Here is a 16375-nt window from a genome sequence, read left to right as displayed (position 1 = left end):
GAAGTCTTGGGTGGTTCAGTGTGAAATAGCTCTTGCTTGTCATTTAGAAGATAGTCTTTTCAGATTTTTGAAATCTTTTTGAGATGACTTTGTCATTGTCATGCTCCAAGATGAGAATCATGCCACACTGGCAATATTTAATTATCTACAGTTTAAGGAAACATGTATCAGGATTATTTAACTTTTTATTTTAGTGCATCTTAAAGGAGTCATAATGTAGAAATTTCACTTTTCCACGAGAATCAATGTATGTTATGATTGCATAATGATTATACACTGGCCGGGAAGCCGATATTTAAAAGTGAAGCGTTTGTTTACCTCGGGGTTTGTAAAATAGGCCACGTGCACGCGCACGAAAAAACAAGATTTTGATTTCTTCCCCTTCTTGACGTCACGACGGGGGAGGATATACCAAATATGGACACCGCAAACCTATGCCGCGGGAAGACCGCCCCTCTCCCCCTCAGATTCAGTTTAGTTGACTCGAGAAAGATGGAGAAATCGAGTGCACACCTGAGATGCTCTGTGGGTGACTGCCACAAACAACATGCAAATGTGTTTTATCTACCAAAAACGGACGAAACTATCAGGGAACAGTGGATGAAATTCATTTTTAATGACGCTGTCCCAACAACTCTTTCAAGTGGCGTATCGTTAGGTGTGTGTGCTAAACATTTTACACCGGAATCATTTACAAATTTGGGGCAGTATCAGGCGAACTTGGCCTCGAAGCTCCGTTTGGGAAAAGGTGCCATCCCAACCATCAGGGACTTGCCAGAAATTGAAAAGGTAAGACTGTGTTTTTATTGCTCTACTGTGGTTAACAAATAGCAGCTAACTGCTAATGCGGCTATTGTATGTAACGTTACCTTCGAGGTAAACACGGGGAATGGACTCTACGAATGCTAGCCACATCTTTCCACTTTGTTTTACACTAGCAGCTACAGTAGTGACGGTACAGGAGTCCATGCTCAGTGGCTAAAACTGTTTAAATGCAAGTATGAAAACAATATACCACTAAACATTATTAGCCAAACTCATGCAAAACATGCAGTTTGAAAATAGCTTTCAGTTAGTGGGGCTTCTGTAAGAATGTATCTGGCAATGGTGTATTTTTTCTTTTTTCTTTGGTTGTGATTACAATTTCACTAACAATAAGTACCGTCACATTTATTGAGCTATTGCAGTATTTTGTCTATGTTTTTGTACCGCTTGGAAGTAGTAAAATACATTCCTGCAACCAATCAACGCGCCCCTCATTTGCATTATTATAATGACCGTCCACGACAGCCAAAACATCGCATCAGATCTCGCGATCCAATAATGCCTTTAGAAATAAGGGTCTGAGGGGCTCTGTGTTGATTTTTTTTCCACTTTTCTTTTTTAGAAGTGCCTAAAATACTATAATAGAGCATTTGGGTATCCAAGGTAACACAACATTATGACTCCTTTAAAAAAATACCAAAAACTTTTTTTTTTTACTTTGTAATGTTTAATCAAAATGTCATAACTGGACCATAACTGTCATAACTGCATTTTGTTTATGCGGTTTACAACACGAAATATGCAGTGTACTACGATTCCTGAATTAAATCTTTTTTTTAACAGATTTTTTGGTGCGAATCAGTAACATACAGCATGACCATGTAGTCTGATTTTCAAACAAATGAACTTTATGAGCGGATTCATTTTACTGAATTAATAACAATGAATAAATGAATTACTCTTGAACCTGTTCTTCTAAGTGATTTAAAAACTTCTTGTACATCCAGGATAGTCCGATTCTTAAGACCCACTTCTTTTTGGTAAAAACAAAAACAAAAAAACACATTAAAAGATAAATTACATACAGGGTGACCAGTGTAGTCTGATTCCTGAAAGCATGAATATTTTTAACTATATATAATCTGTTCTTTTTCGTGATTCAGAAACACTCAGCGCAAGCAGTGCAGAAAGATTCCTGAACGAATGACTCTGACCCCCTGCTTTTGTAAATCAATCATATAGAGCATGACAGTGCAGTCCAATTTCCAAACAAATGGAAATGTTTAACTCTTATGAGCTGATTCTTTTTTGTGAATCAATAACATACAGTGCAAAAAGTGTATTAGTTATGTTTAAATATGTGTATTAAATATGTTTTTGTATTTTTTGTTCATGGTCCTATTCATATGATGCAGAATAAAGGCAAAGTGACAGGGATGGAGATAAAAAATACCATGTATGCTGTAACAAAATTGCATAATGTTGCTGTTAAACAGAGCAAAGCACATGGGAAATATTTCATAGCTTGGTCAAATACAACATTTTGGCTAAGGGGGGTCTGGCAGCAAAGACTCAGAGTCCCCCTTTATCTGTAATGAGTGTGTGTGTCAACCAGTGTGTGCATGTTAAGCAGTTTTAAACATCCTACCCCAAAGGAACACTGGCCAACATTTCCTCATGTTTCCAAAACTAATTATCACACTGTGCATCTTCAAATACACTAATAAATCTCACAGTCTGCAAAGGGCAAAACTGTTCAAGTGGAAAAAAAGAGAAATGCTCTCAAGCCCTGTCAGAAGTGATAAATATTCTTTGCATATAGGAACGCAATGGCCAATTAGCACTACGCCAGAGCTACCCTGTTATCTCTCTGACAGACAAGGTTTTTACAGTATCCGCGACTCAGAGCGCTTCCTTGCTGCACGCTCGCACATGTTTTATTAAAGCTGAGGGAATCGGGCAGGGGCTTCAAAACAGATCTCACCGAGGCCTCGCTTCTCACAAGGTCATGTAAGTGGAAAGTGTACCTGTCCGCTGATTACCTCTCTGGCAAAAACATCCTTGCTCTCTCGCCAGACTCACAAACTCTCTTCTGCTTCACAAACCCCTACAGGTCCTTAGGCAATAACTGCATTTATTAAAAAGCCTGCTTTTACATTACTAAAAATGATCAAGTGGTTCTAATTAAACTTGAAATGTTATGTTTTGATATCATGTCTTGAATATTTATGTTCCTTAAACTTTTTTTTTTTGCTTCAGAATATATAATGGACTACTTGCACAACAACTACTTCTACTTTCTACTAATTATGGCTCAGATGTTTCCGATAGCAGTGTTCAGCACTCCACAGACAGTTACTCGTGAGAATGGAGATTATTATGTTTTAAGGCTGTGAGTGTATTAAAACAGTGAATCATGTGCTCTGTTAACATGAATTATATTGAAACCTGCTGAAATTAAATTTATTTTCTTTTCCAAATATGCATTCTGAATAATATATTTTCCTACTAACCTGCAGCAGCCTAGTGCTCATCTCCTAATTTTTGAATTCCAATTTGCTCCAATAACAAAAGGAAAAATAAATCCATGATAGTGTTTCCACGGAATTCCAAAAGAGGGATAAAGGAATAGAGAGACTGATTACAGTTGTCAAAAAGACTGAATGTTTGCCGTCAGCCATTGCATTAGAAACACTCGCACAGAAGTGCTAAATGATCAAAGAAAACTTCACTAGATTTGTGATGTTGATAACTGTGGAAGTGCATCATCACAGTCTGTGAAGAGGGTCCATTCCAGTCTTTTAAAACAGCTTGAATGAGTGAAGAAATTTCACGATGTTAAACATATTAAATTAGGCTTAAACAGTAATGCACTACTACTATACATATTAATGAAGTCATTTAATTAAAAGTTTTGACATAAAAATATGATAACAAGAGTTCAATAAATGTTCGATATCATTTTTATGTGCCAAAAGCGGAACGAAACAGTGCTACTCATTTGAACCGCGCCACACGGACCATTTATCGGCTCGGCTCAAAGTTCAAACAGCGTTTATTCGCTGATCGTGAGATTACAGCACTGTGAGATCCAGTGAGAAGCGCTTGATTTCAAATGTCTTGGTGTTTTAAATTAGTTTAAAGCCAGATGAAAAACAGGAGAAACACAGTGTGCAACGATACAGTCAGAACGATACAGTCCATTTACCCTGGATTTACTGTAGTAACACTAACTGCACCATGGTATTGTGGCAGATATGTGGAATATTCATATCAAATTGTATTATATTATTAATGTAGACATGTAGGGCCAGATTTTCTAAACAGGGCAAATTAGCGTGAGAGCGCAATTCCACAAATGCGCCGATGGGAGGAACAAGTTTTGCGCGTGATCTTCAGCTGACGTGCAAGTTTAAGAACACAAGCGCAGTCAAATCATTTATATAATGACCAACACAATCTACCAAGAGCAGCACAAATTAGCATTGGGTCGCAAATAAGCAGAGCTGGTGCTCATCAGGTGCGGGTCGACAGGCACAGCTTGTTAAATGCAATCTGACAAACATGTACACACCACACACACACACATATATATATATATATATATATATATATATATATATATATGCAGATTTTACACATATGCTTTTCTCAGGAAACAGCATGGCAACACACACCAAGGAGAGGCTGCGGAAAGAGAAGTTTTCTGCCGAAGAATTGGAAGTGTTAGTTGAGAAATCTAATAATTACAGTAAAATACTTAAAAATCACAATGTCCAACCTGCTCGCTAAAGGGACATATGGAACTCTATTGTGGGCAAGGTAAATGCAGTCGGGGGAACATTGTGTGCTGTCCATGGTCCTGAACCGGGGAAATCAAAGGGGAAATCTGACATGGCTTGAAAACCCTGTTTGACTTTTTGGAGAGCTTTAGAGAGCATTTTTGGGAATGTTATGTGCATCTGCACCATTTTCAACAGTGACTTGAGGGCCACGGATGATTCATTTAAATGTTCTCCTCACATAAATTTTGCATCTGAAAGGGAAACTACAAATGCATATGCAATAAGGTCAGCCACAAAAACAGCTCAGTCCACGCCTTTTCAGCGCTAATTTTGCACTGCATGTCTTTAGTAAATCCCGACAGTAGTTTTTTAACTCAAAAAGAAGGTTTGTGCTGGCGCAAGCTGTTAGTAAATCTGGCCCATAGCCTTTTAAATGCATTAAAGGAGTAATAGAATATAATTACATAATTTTTTTGGTGATTAAGCTATAGCATTTGTGCATTTATACTAAATGCAGTTAGGCTACTGTTTTTTCATACAAATACCATAGAAACCCTATAATTACATTTTTGAGCTTGCTATTTGTGTGGTTTTTACTGTGGTTATCATGATCCAAATGTATGGGAGACCAATTGTTAATTTTAATAAAACTGTCAGAATATTTAAAATTGACCATGTAAAAATGAGGTTGTTAACTGGATGCTACTACTACTTTCAACTCAATAACTGTCAAATGTGCATTTCTAAGAGACAAAAATGTAATATTATTAAATATTGCAGCCTGCGCTGCAAACTCTGCTGAAGATACGTGTCATCAAATTCAGACAACACAAATGTTTCATGATTTGAAACAATATCACCGGTTAGCACATGCAGAAACTAAGAAATAATTTTTCTATTAAGATTTTGTTCAAATCTGCCTGGAAAAGTGTAAAGAATAAAAAAAAAACACAATTAATGGTCTGTTGAAAATCTGAGCAAAAATGGCTTAAAACTTGAAAGAAATAAAGATTTGACATTTTTCGCGATAATTATAGCAATACAATTTTTTTTATTGTGATCATTTTTTGGGCCATATCGCCCAGCCCTAATTTGTGATATTATAAATGTCTTTACTGTCTTTTTTAATTAATTTAATGCATTCTTACTGAGTCAAAGTATAAAAAAAAAAAAATGCACTTCTTGCATTGACAGCCATTCAAAACAATCTGCATATTCTGACTAAAGAGCAACTACCTTTAGGAAAAACGGGAACGCTAACGGATATCCTCCAGCTCTTATAGACTTAGATCTCCTAATCATGTTGACTTTGAATTTTTCAAAGGACTAAATTTGAAATTCTTACATAGACTCTCTCTTTCTTTCTACATCTATATTCTTACTATCATAAACCTGAAACTGTCTTTTCTATTATGCATCATCCTCACAAAAAAAAAAAAAAAAAAACTCAGTAAAATCTGATTATCATGCACCCGGCACCTGGCTAAAATAAAAATTAATCCATGCTCCTCAGAACCCTTTCTTGCTTTCAAATCCGCTGGCAATTGCAGAGCATAAACGCTCTTTCAACATCACGCCCATCTTAGCTGGCTGTTCCACAGTAATCAATTGGAAACACTCATCGAAAACATCCTTTAATGTTGCACTGCTCTCTCTAGTGTGGCTATTTTTTTTTTTTCTTCAAAAAAGTCCCTTTCTATTATCCTCTTATCTCCCCTTCCTGTCTTGAGAATCTATCATACCCGGGTTCAATGGCAATTCTTCGGTTTAAAGAACCAAGCAGATGTGAGCGGTCATCTGTTCACTGACAAATGAACAGGAGAGCCATGTAACAAGATGTCTGATTATTTTTATGTTATGAGTGCTTTTTCCAGTCTTGCTTTTGAAGCAGAACGTGTGCTTGGATGTGTGTTGTTTTGGTCCTGATATTCATCTTATCTCATGTCGAAGGGAAAGGGGTCTCTAACAAATCCTCAAGGAGAGCCAGCTTTACGGGAGCTTCGCCAGAGAGGGAATGGATTTATGGAAGAAAAATATTTGATTTTGTTTTGGCTTAATCTCTGAGTGGAGAAAATCTGCTGATTTTAGACTGCATCTCGCAAATCTGCATTTGAATCACCTTTACACTGTAGACTGAAGCAACATACACTCACCTAAAGGATTATTAGGAACACCTGTTCAATTTCTCATTAATGCAATTATCTAATCAACCAATCACATGGCAGTTGCTTCAATGCATTTAGGGGTGTGGTCCTGGTCAAGACAATCTTCTGAACTCCAAACTGAATGTCAGAATGGGAAAGAAAGGTGATTTAAGCAATTTTGAGCGTGGCATGGTTGTTGGTGCCAGACGGGCCGGTCTGAGTATTTCACAGTTACTGTGATTTTCACGCACAACCATTTCTAGGGTTTACAAAGAATGGTGTGAAAAGGGAAAAACATCCAGTATGCGGCAGTCCTGTGGGCGAAAATGCCTTGTTGATGCTAGAGGTCAGAGGAGAATGGGCCGACTGATTCAAGCTGATAGAAGAGCAACTTTTACTGAAATAACCACTTGTTTCAACCGAGGTATGCAGCAAAGCATTTGTGAAGCCACAACACGCACAACCTTGAGGCGGATGGGCTACAACAGCAGAAGACCCCACCGGGTACCACTCATCTCCACTACAAATAGGAAAAAGAGGCTACAATTTGCACGAGCTCACCAAAATTGGACAGTTGAAGACTGGAAAAATGTTGCCTGGTCTGATGAGTCTCGATTTCTGTTGAGACATTCAGATGGTAGAGTCAGAATTTGGCGTAAACAGAATGAGAACATGGATCCATCATGCCTTGTTACCACTGTGCAGGCTGGTGGTGGTGGTGTAATGGTGTGGGGGATGTTTTCTTGGCACACTTTAGGCCCCTTAGTGCCAATTGGGCATCGTTTAAATGCCACGGCCTACCTGAGCATTGTTTCTGACCATGTCCATCCCTTTATGACCACCATGTACCCGGCTGATGGCTACTTCCAGCAGGATAATGCACCATGTCACAAAGCTCAAATCATTTCAAATTGGTTTCTTGAACATGACAATGAGTTCACTGTACTAAAATGGCCCCCACAGTCACCAGATCTCAACCCAATAGAGCATCTTTGGGATGTGGTGGAACGGGAGCTTCGTGCCCTGGATGTGCATCCCACAAATCTCCATCAACTGCAAGATGCTATCCTATCAATATGGGCCAACATTTCTAAAGAATGCTTTCAGCACCTTGTTGAATCAATGCCACGTAGAATTAAGGCAGTTCTGAAGGCGAAAGGGGGTCAAACACAGTATTAGTATGCGTTCCTAATAATCCTTTAGGTGAGTGTATTTGGTTCATAGTCATATGTGGGGGAGTGTAAACATGTACAATTTTGTTTATAAGTCGATTTTGGGATCATAAATCTAGTATCATCTGAATCAGCTGGTTCTCTTGTGTTTTTTATATCATCTGCACAAGCTTTTTAACTAGCCTACATGTTAAAAACAAGCAAAAATCATGTCAGCACAGATAGGGAGGGTTGTAATAATACAACTTTCCAAAGTTCTCTATGCAGTCTTACGTTGTTGGCGATGCTTTCTTAAAGGGGACCTATTATGTCCCATTTTACAAGATGTAATATAAGTCCCCAGAATGTGTCTGTAAAAGTTTCAGTTCAAAATACCCCACTGATCAGATATTTATAGCATGCCCTAATTGCCCTTTTTTGGGTGGAAGCAAAAACACGCCGTTTTCGTGTTTGTATCTTTAAATGCAAATGGACTGCTGCTCCCCGCCCCCTTTCAGTGGCTCAGATGCTGGGAGTTTATGGAAACTCTACTGTTCATTATTACAGCCAACAACAGAACAGTTATTTTGCCTATGTAGCTGAGACATTTCATCACTATTGCTCTAGCCAGGATATAAACATGGCGGACTGTGCGGCTCACATTTAGGGCGGGATCTATGCTAATAGGCTTGAGATTGTCACCAGTCGTGGGCGGGGCTTGCCCTACTGTGACATCACATTAGGAAGAAAATTGGGACAGCTCTTTTTGAGGCACTAGCTGTGTCCGAAACCGCGCACTCGTTCACTCATTCACTAATCCCTATAAAGTGTATGTCATTTTAGTGCACTATATCTGCAAGGAGTGAACGAAATGAAGTGAGTGAATTCGGACGCTGATGTTTACACTGTGCGTCGGAGAGCTGGAGCTGTCGCAGAAACGGCTTCATCACACATAGTGACAAAACTCCTTTTAACTCCTAACTCCTTTATGTTACTTACTTTATAAAATAAAATTAACAACAATAACAATCATAATGACTTTACTTTGTAATTATATATACCTCCGTGCCAGCTTTGTAGTTTCATCGAAACTCTCACAGATGATGTGGTCGTTGAGCGCCCTCAGGTTATGATTACATTCTAATGAATACGCACCTACAGATGATTAACGAATATTTATATTTTCATCTCTTCCTTACAGTTTAACGAATTAACAACAATGCCACAGATTATTAAAACACCTGGCTGTTAGTAAAACACATTAAATTGAGTAATGCCTAAATAATATATTTTAATTAAAAAAAAATATAGACCTATATAATTTACCTTATTAATATAATTTCATTGATCAGCAAGCTAATCAATGTCTTCAGGATCACTAGAAACTCACAGCTAGGTGTGTTTGATCAGGGTTGGAGCTAAACTGTGCAGGACAGTGTTTGAGAAACCCTGATCTATATAATATTGTTTCAATATTTTTATATGTTTTATTCAAGTAATGATTAATAAAAAAAAAAGGTAGAAAAAAAACCCTAAAACTAGCATGAAAGACATGTTAAAGCAGAAATAAAAAAGCTGTAAAGTAATCTCTGGTTTAAACTCGCTCATGTGCGCTCAGTCCTCTCCGCATTGGATTGTGGGAAATAGTGCTTCAGCAAGTGTACATCGAATGTACACTCATATTCAGAGAGGATTGTGGGTAAAAGTAGTGAACGAATGTAGAGAATGATGTCGTTCACTCAGAGTTCGGACACCACTACAAAATGGCCGACACCCGATATAGTGCACCATATAGTGGATAGGGAGCAGTTTCGGACACAGCTTTTGTTTCTGATTTATACTGTAGGTGGGTGGATTTTTACCATTATAAGATGGTTGTTTACACACACTGGACATTCATGTTCAAACACCATGTAAAAGTGAGTTTTGCATAATAGGTTCCCTTTAATGTCAATTTGCACAAATAGCATAAATTTGTGTATATTTTCACTTGAAAATGAGAAGCACACGCAAATCAGTGCAATAAATATGAGAATTTGTTCAAATGCGGCTAACATTTCTGTATAGACTTGCCTTAAGGCAGTTGTTTAAGTGTACAGTAATAATTTGAGTACTTATTCACGTGTTACATGCGTTTTGTATTGCCGTATACAGGCATTTAAGAAGTAAGGCACAATCTATGTGCATTATGCAAATATGCGAGGATCAGTGCGGCCCTGTGTATTCAGGTCACTTAGTAGATTATTAATACAAACACCATCTTGACTGTGCTTGTTGGTCCATGTATTTAGTCTTTTTTTATTATTATTCTTGCAGAAAGCTATTTAAAGGGGTTCGGATTCGATTTCACAAACCTGTAAATGAGTGTTTCTTCCATAACAAGCACATTTATGCCCCAGGGGTTGACTTTTATTAAAACAAACACTTTTTTTTTTTCTTTTTGTTATATGAATGTCACATTAAGATTGTCTTAGAAACATTTCACTGGAATGTTCTTCTATATCTTTGCTACTTCTAAAAGCTTTCTATGCATAGACCCAGACTTTCAATCTTAAAATATATTTAACAAAACATCACATCATTTTATGTAGTAATAATATTTAAAATGATGATCACCTAAACAAAGAGAAATAAACCAACCCTTTTCATATCACTTTTATTTTAGTATTATGTATACTATTATATTATTTGAATTAGCTTTTATTTTTATATTTTCAGTTCTCATTTTCATTTTAGTTTAAAGCTTTTTAACTTTTTTGGGTGAAAAATGATCCAAAATAAATTTTTGAGCAAGTACATAACCAGCCAGTGTTCAAAACTATATGCTTGCCTTAGCTCGATTCAAAACGGTAAGCTTGTAATAATGTTTTTAACTCCAGTGGTACTGGTGGATTTCCACGGGAAATTCGAGCATGTCTCTGCATTATTACGTCACATCTGTACACATAAAGAAGGTGTCTCGGCTAGAAGGCTATATTGCGTGTGAGGATGTTGGAGGTGGAGATTTATAGCCTTTTCTCACAGCACTTGATATAATTAAACTTATCAATTTGATGGCGGATCCAGAATGACAATCAACAGTGACAACTGAACTGGAGATTCACCCGTTGTAAAATGCACAAGACTTCGGACTTCGGAGTGGCTACAGAAAAAAAGAGAACTGCCCATGCGAAAACAAGGATAAATATAAATATAGCTGCGAGCAGCGATTGCGGGCCCAAGCCGGTGGCACCGCCACCCCGGTGCCTTTAGTTACCTAAAGGCACCGGGGATGGCGGTGCCACCGGCTTTGGCCCTCCATCGCTGCTCGCAGCTATATTTATATATATATATATATATATATATATATATATACATATATACACACACACACACACACATATATATATATATATATATATATATATATATATTTATAAGACAGAAAATATTACTTGTATTACCTTATTCTGATTTTATGATACACTCAAAATATTCCACAACAAATCCTTTAAATTTAATGTAAAAATAAAAACGAAAGTAAGCAGTGTTGGTCTCACGTAACCCTCTCATTAGAATCAAAATGTTTCAATTTTTGCGATGTATTTGGATGCTAAACTATTCTTTATTATAGGCTTTGTACTTCACTCGTGTTCCAATATCGATGGAAAAAATCATCCTCTTCACACGCGCAAAAATGTGCTTGGAAACATCACAGTGGAGCTCTGCTTACTGTGAATGGTACAGATTGTACTACTGACTATTTAAACAGAGCAGTGTAATTCGTTTATGTTAGGTTGACTATTTTTTATTATTATATTGTATTAGGGCTATAATGAATGTCAAGATTGCAATTCTGGAATGTGTGTGTGACGCGGTTGCGGTTGAACAGTGGACACAAAAACATAAATAAAATGTTTTAGTTAATTCCTACATCCATAGGAATACACTGAAAATGCTCGCTCTACTCCGCACCATTATCAATGTCTGTGCGGACGTCTGTATTTTACTAGTATATAGTATACTATAGTTAGCGATTTAAAAGCCCTCAGCGGTGTCACATGTCGATTAACCAGTGGGAAAATTTTATCACAGTCACATCCCTAATATATTTATATATAAATACAATAGGCCTACCTGAAAGAGAATTTTACTTGCCCGACCAAAGTATAGCCTGATTAGAACGTCAATAACAAAAAAATAACTTGGGAATCACTAAAACGAGAGATTATTCTAATTTCATTACATTCATTTTAAGTTGCAATCAGCAGTTAATAATAAATGTATTACTGATCAATGGTAACAAGGTTGCACTGCTGAGGCTCATGCTGCTTCTCCAGGAGAATTGTAAACAAATGAGCGCAGCACACAAAAAAGCAACCCAGTTAACAACATACTGACTATAAAAATTACAAATATGGAGTTTTTATATATTTTATAACATATGATAGAGTTAAGCAACCTCACTTGACGAGTAGGCAACTATTTCCTGAATACAATCACAATTGAAACTGTGACATTGATTTCATACAACAGGTTAATAAACAGTTACAATTAAGTCACTTACATTTTAGATGCAATATTGACTGTTTTTGTTCTGTTTCAGCAGCAAAAATAGTTAAACAAAGATCACAGCAACTTGTTTTCTCATTACTGAATGATTCAGCATTTTGAAACGAATCGCTTGACTCAAAGATTCAATGGTCAATCCATAAACATCTGTCTCAATCATGAATGACTCAGTCATTGGAATGAATCGTTTGAACGAATGAATCAATGACTCGCTCATTAAGATGGTCGCCTGGCGACACCTAATGGCGGTTTAGTGTTATGTTTAAAAGTATCATTCTTTCCAACGTGCACCATTATCAATGTCCGTGCGGACGTCCGTTTTTTTACTTTCACTTTTATATTAGCGATTTAAAAGCACCCGCTCGTGTCACACGTCGCTTAACCGATGGGAAAATATCTTCACAGTCATATACCTAATAAATTTATATTTAAATACAATAGGCCTACCTAGTAAAACGTTTTATATACTATTTTGATATCCTTTTGGACACAAGAGGGCAGTATAGCCCTATGTTTGCTTTTTTGTTGAACCAAATAGCACTAAATAGCCTGCTTTTAACTTTTTCATACTTCTTGAATTGCAAAAACAGAATAAAATAGGTTTAGTTCTAATATTTGTATAATTTTATATAAAAATAAATGGTGTATAATTACATTTTTAGAAGATTTTTACTTTAATCCCTCGCCATAGCAAAACCGTTTGAGATATTTATTATCCATTCACAATTTAGCATATTCAATGTAGTTTCATCATGTTGAAAAAGTTTGGTACGAATAAAATAAATAGTTTAAGAGGAGTGGCTAAAAATTCAGAGGCTGATTTTGCAAAAAAATTCACATTCAGACCAAAATATCTGACTTCCTGATGGCCAGAGCTATTGAATGTAAATTAGAAAGTTGTCCGGCTTGATGAGAACAATATAGAAACTATTTTTTCTTTACTGTAGTTAAAAGTAACCCCCCCCACTTTTGTCAAAAGCATGTTGAAAGTGACACACTTCCTGCTGCCAGTTGGTGGCGCTATAACTTTGACTCACAATAGCTACATCCATCTGATCGGCCTCTTACCACGAACACACTGCTGAAGTTTCATCAAGATCAGTTAATGTATGCAGAAGTTATTCCACTTCCGTGTTTCTCTTTTCTCGCCATAAATTCGATTCCTCGCCACAGCCAAACCGTTCGAGATATCAAAAATCCGTCCGCAATTTAGCATCCTCAAAGTCTTGACTACATGCACACCGAGTTTGAAGGGGACACGGTGAATTTTCTAGGAGGAGTATTTCACATTCCACAGCAAGCGTTTTCCAAACAACCCATAATAGCCGACTTCCTGTTGGGCTGGCGTAAAACTTGACCGGGGTAAAGTTGTTCGGCCCGATGAGATCTATATGTGTACCGAGTTTCATATTAATTCATGCGAGCGTGTTTGATATATGGATCAAGTTTTAGAACCCCCTTCAAGGGGGCGCTGTTGAGCCCCCCAGCCACGCCCGGGTACCAGCTTCAGCCCGGCCCTGATGGCCGTGGGTTCTGACCTGTGTGCAAAGTTTCAAGAGTTTTTGAGCACGTTAAGGACCCCAAAAGCCCCTGAAACCTTGATTAACAATATAAAAGCAATAGTCAAATCCCCCCCTCCCCTCACACACACACAAACACAGAGAGAGGGAGAGAAAATTCTTCAGAAAATCCACATTCAAACCAAAATATCTCTCTTCCTGTTGGTCGGAGATGGTTCATGTAAATTAGAAAGTTGTCCGTCTTGATGAGAACAATACACATACCAAGTTTTGTGATTCTAGGAAAAACTAAACCCCCATTTTTGACTAAAGGTGGCGCTACTGAGCCATTCCACCACGCCCGTTTCTGAAACTTTGCACATGTCTACTGGCTAATAAATGTGATGTGTCTGTTGAGTTTCATGCAATTTCAAGTATGTTAAGAGTCTCAAAAGCATCAAAAAAGAATATTAAAGTTTGATGCGTTGCCACGGCAACAGTATCTAAGATATCAATAATCCTTTCACAGGTTTACATCTGCCGTGTGTCTACATTGTACACATAAAGTTTGAAGCAAATCGGGTAAAAATAAGACACTGATTTCAAAGCATTTTGAAAGTGATGTACTTCCTGCTGCCTGTTGGTGGCGCTATAACTTTGACTCACAATAGTCACATCTGTGCGATCGGCCTCTTACAACGAACACACTGCTGAAGTTTCATCAAGATCAGTTAATGTATGCAGAAGTTATAACACACTTCCTGTTTCATTTTTTCGCCATAAATTTGTTTCCTCGCCACGGCCAAACCGTTCGAGATATCAAAAATCCGTCCGCAATTTAGCATCCTCAATGTCTTGACTTCATGCACACCGAGTTTGGAGGCGAATCGATGAATTCCCTAGGAGGAGTACATTAAATTCCACAGCATGCGTTTCAAAACAACGCTAAATAGCCAACTTCCTGTTTGGCTGGCGTAAAACTTAGAGCACGAAAGTTGTTCGGCCGGATGAGATCTATATGTGTACCGAGTTTCATATTATTACATGCAAGCGTGTTTGATTTATGGACACGTGTTCGGATCCCGTTCCAGGGGGCGCTGTCGAGCCCCCCTGCCACGCCCGGGTACCAGCTTCAGTCCGGCCCTGATGGCCGCGGGTTCTGACGTGTGTGCAAAATTTCAAGAGTTTTCGAGCATGTTAAGAGCCCCAAAAGTGCCCGAAAGGTTGACAAAATAATAATAATAATAATAAATATAGCTGCGAGCAGCGATTACGGGCCCAAGCCGGTGGCACCGCAACCCCGGTGCCTTTAGTTACCTAAAGGCACCGGGGTGGCGGTACCGCCGGCTTTGGCCCTCCATCGCTGCTCGCAGCTATATTTATATATATATATATATATATATTAGGGGTGGCACGGTACATGAAAAAACATCCGAACCGTTCGGTTCGCTTGTCTCGGTTCGGTGCGCGTGTGCGTCGCGCGGTTTGCACGGTTCGACGCATGCGCAATGTAGCCTCGTGCCCGTGCTAATACAATGCTAAATCATAAATCAGACATATGTAGAATTACATTACAATGTCCAGCAATCGATTTATATAGTACACTGAGTTTACCTAGACATTTAATGAGATCTACTCCACTATATGTTGTTTTTTTCATGTGAATAAATAGGCTACATAGATCGACTGTTCCACGTAGCCTAATGGTCCAGTGGCAGAACTTGCCAAGCGTATCAAAGGTTCTGAGTTCTAATCTGCGCTCGTATATATTTTTTTCTTTATCAAAACCGATTATGTTTATCAGCGGTTGTATATCAAGCAGGGACCGATTTGTATGAATTTTGTTTTATTATTTAATCGGAACGAGTAGCCTTGAGTCTCCTCAATGGATTGAAGCGCGCGTCCGAGTGATGAATGTGCGGCCGCTGCGGTGTGTGCGCGAGCCACGAGAACACTGTATCAGCACCACTGATCGCAACTGCAACGAGCACTTTGATCACTTGATTAAAAAAACACATTTCAGCGCTAAATTGCTTCTTATTTAACAAACGAATGAAACAAATACTTTGCTAGTTAACTGGAAATGTTTTATTTATTTGTATTGGTACACCCGTGCTGCAAGATAATATCAACCCTGGCAAAAAATGGTGGGGACATGTCCCGCCTATGATGACGAGACACGAGGATAAATTGACAAATAACGGTCCAACACAGCCCACGTAGCTCTACAGATGATGGACCTCCAGGGCCACTGAAAGTTTCCTCAGGGTGACTGCTCACTCATATTACTTCAGAATGGGAAATGAGAAGCTGCGTTTTGCAAACACACCCCATTTATGAAATAAATAAATAAATAATTAGATAATTCAGCTATATATCATATGCTGAAGTAAATTTTTGGAGTGTTAAAGATTAAAAGAAAAAACAACAACATGAACCGTACAGAACCGAAAACCGTGACCCTAAAACCGTGATACGAA

At 38.0% G+C, this 16375-nt stretch overlaps 1 protein-coding gene across 2 annotated transcripts in view; it reads right to left on the bottom strand.

The window, feature by feature from the left end:
- Nucleotides 1-16375, bottom strand: part of gfra2b (GDNF family receptor alpha 2b) — a 72080-nt gene that overhangs the window by 23478 nt on the left and 32227 nt on the right. The gene's annotated exons all lie outside the window — the stretch shown is intronic.

The sequence above is a fragment of the Rutilus rutilus genome, assembly GCF_951802725.1.
Source record: "Rutilus rutilus genome assembly, chromosome: 25".
Taxonomy (NCBI): domain Eukaryota; kingdom Metazoa; phylum Chordata; class Actinopteri; order Cypriniformes; family Leuciscidae; genus Rutilus; species Rutilus rutilus.
Note: the sequence above shows the minus strand (reverse complement) of the source record. Positions and strands in the feature narration are given on the sequence as shown.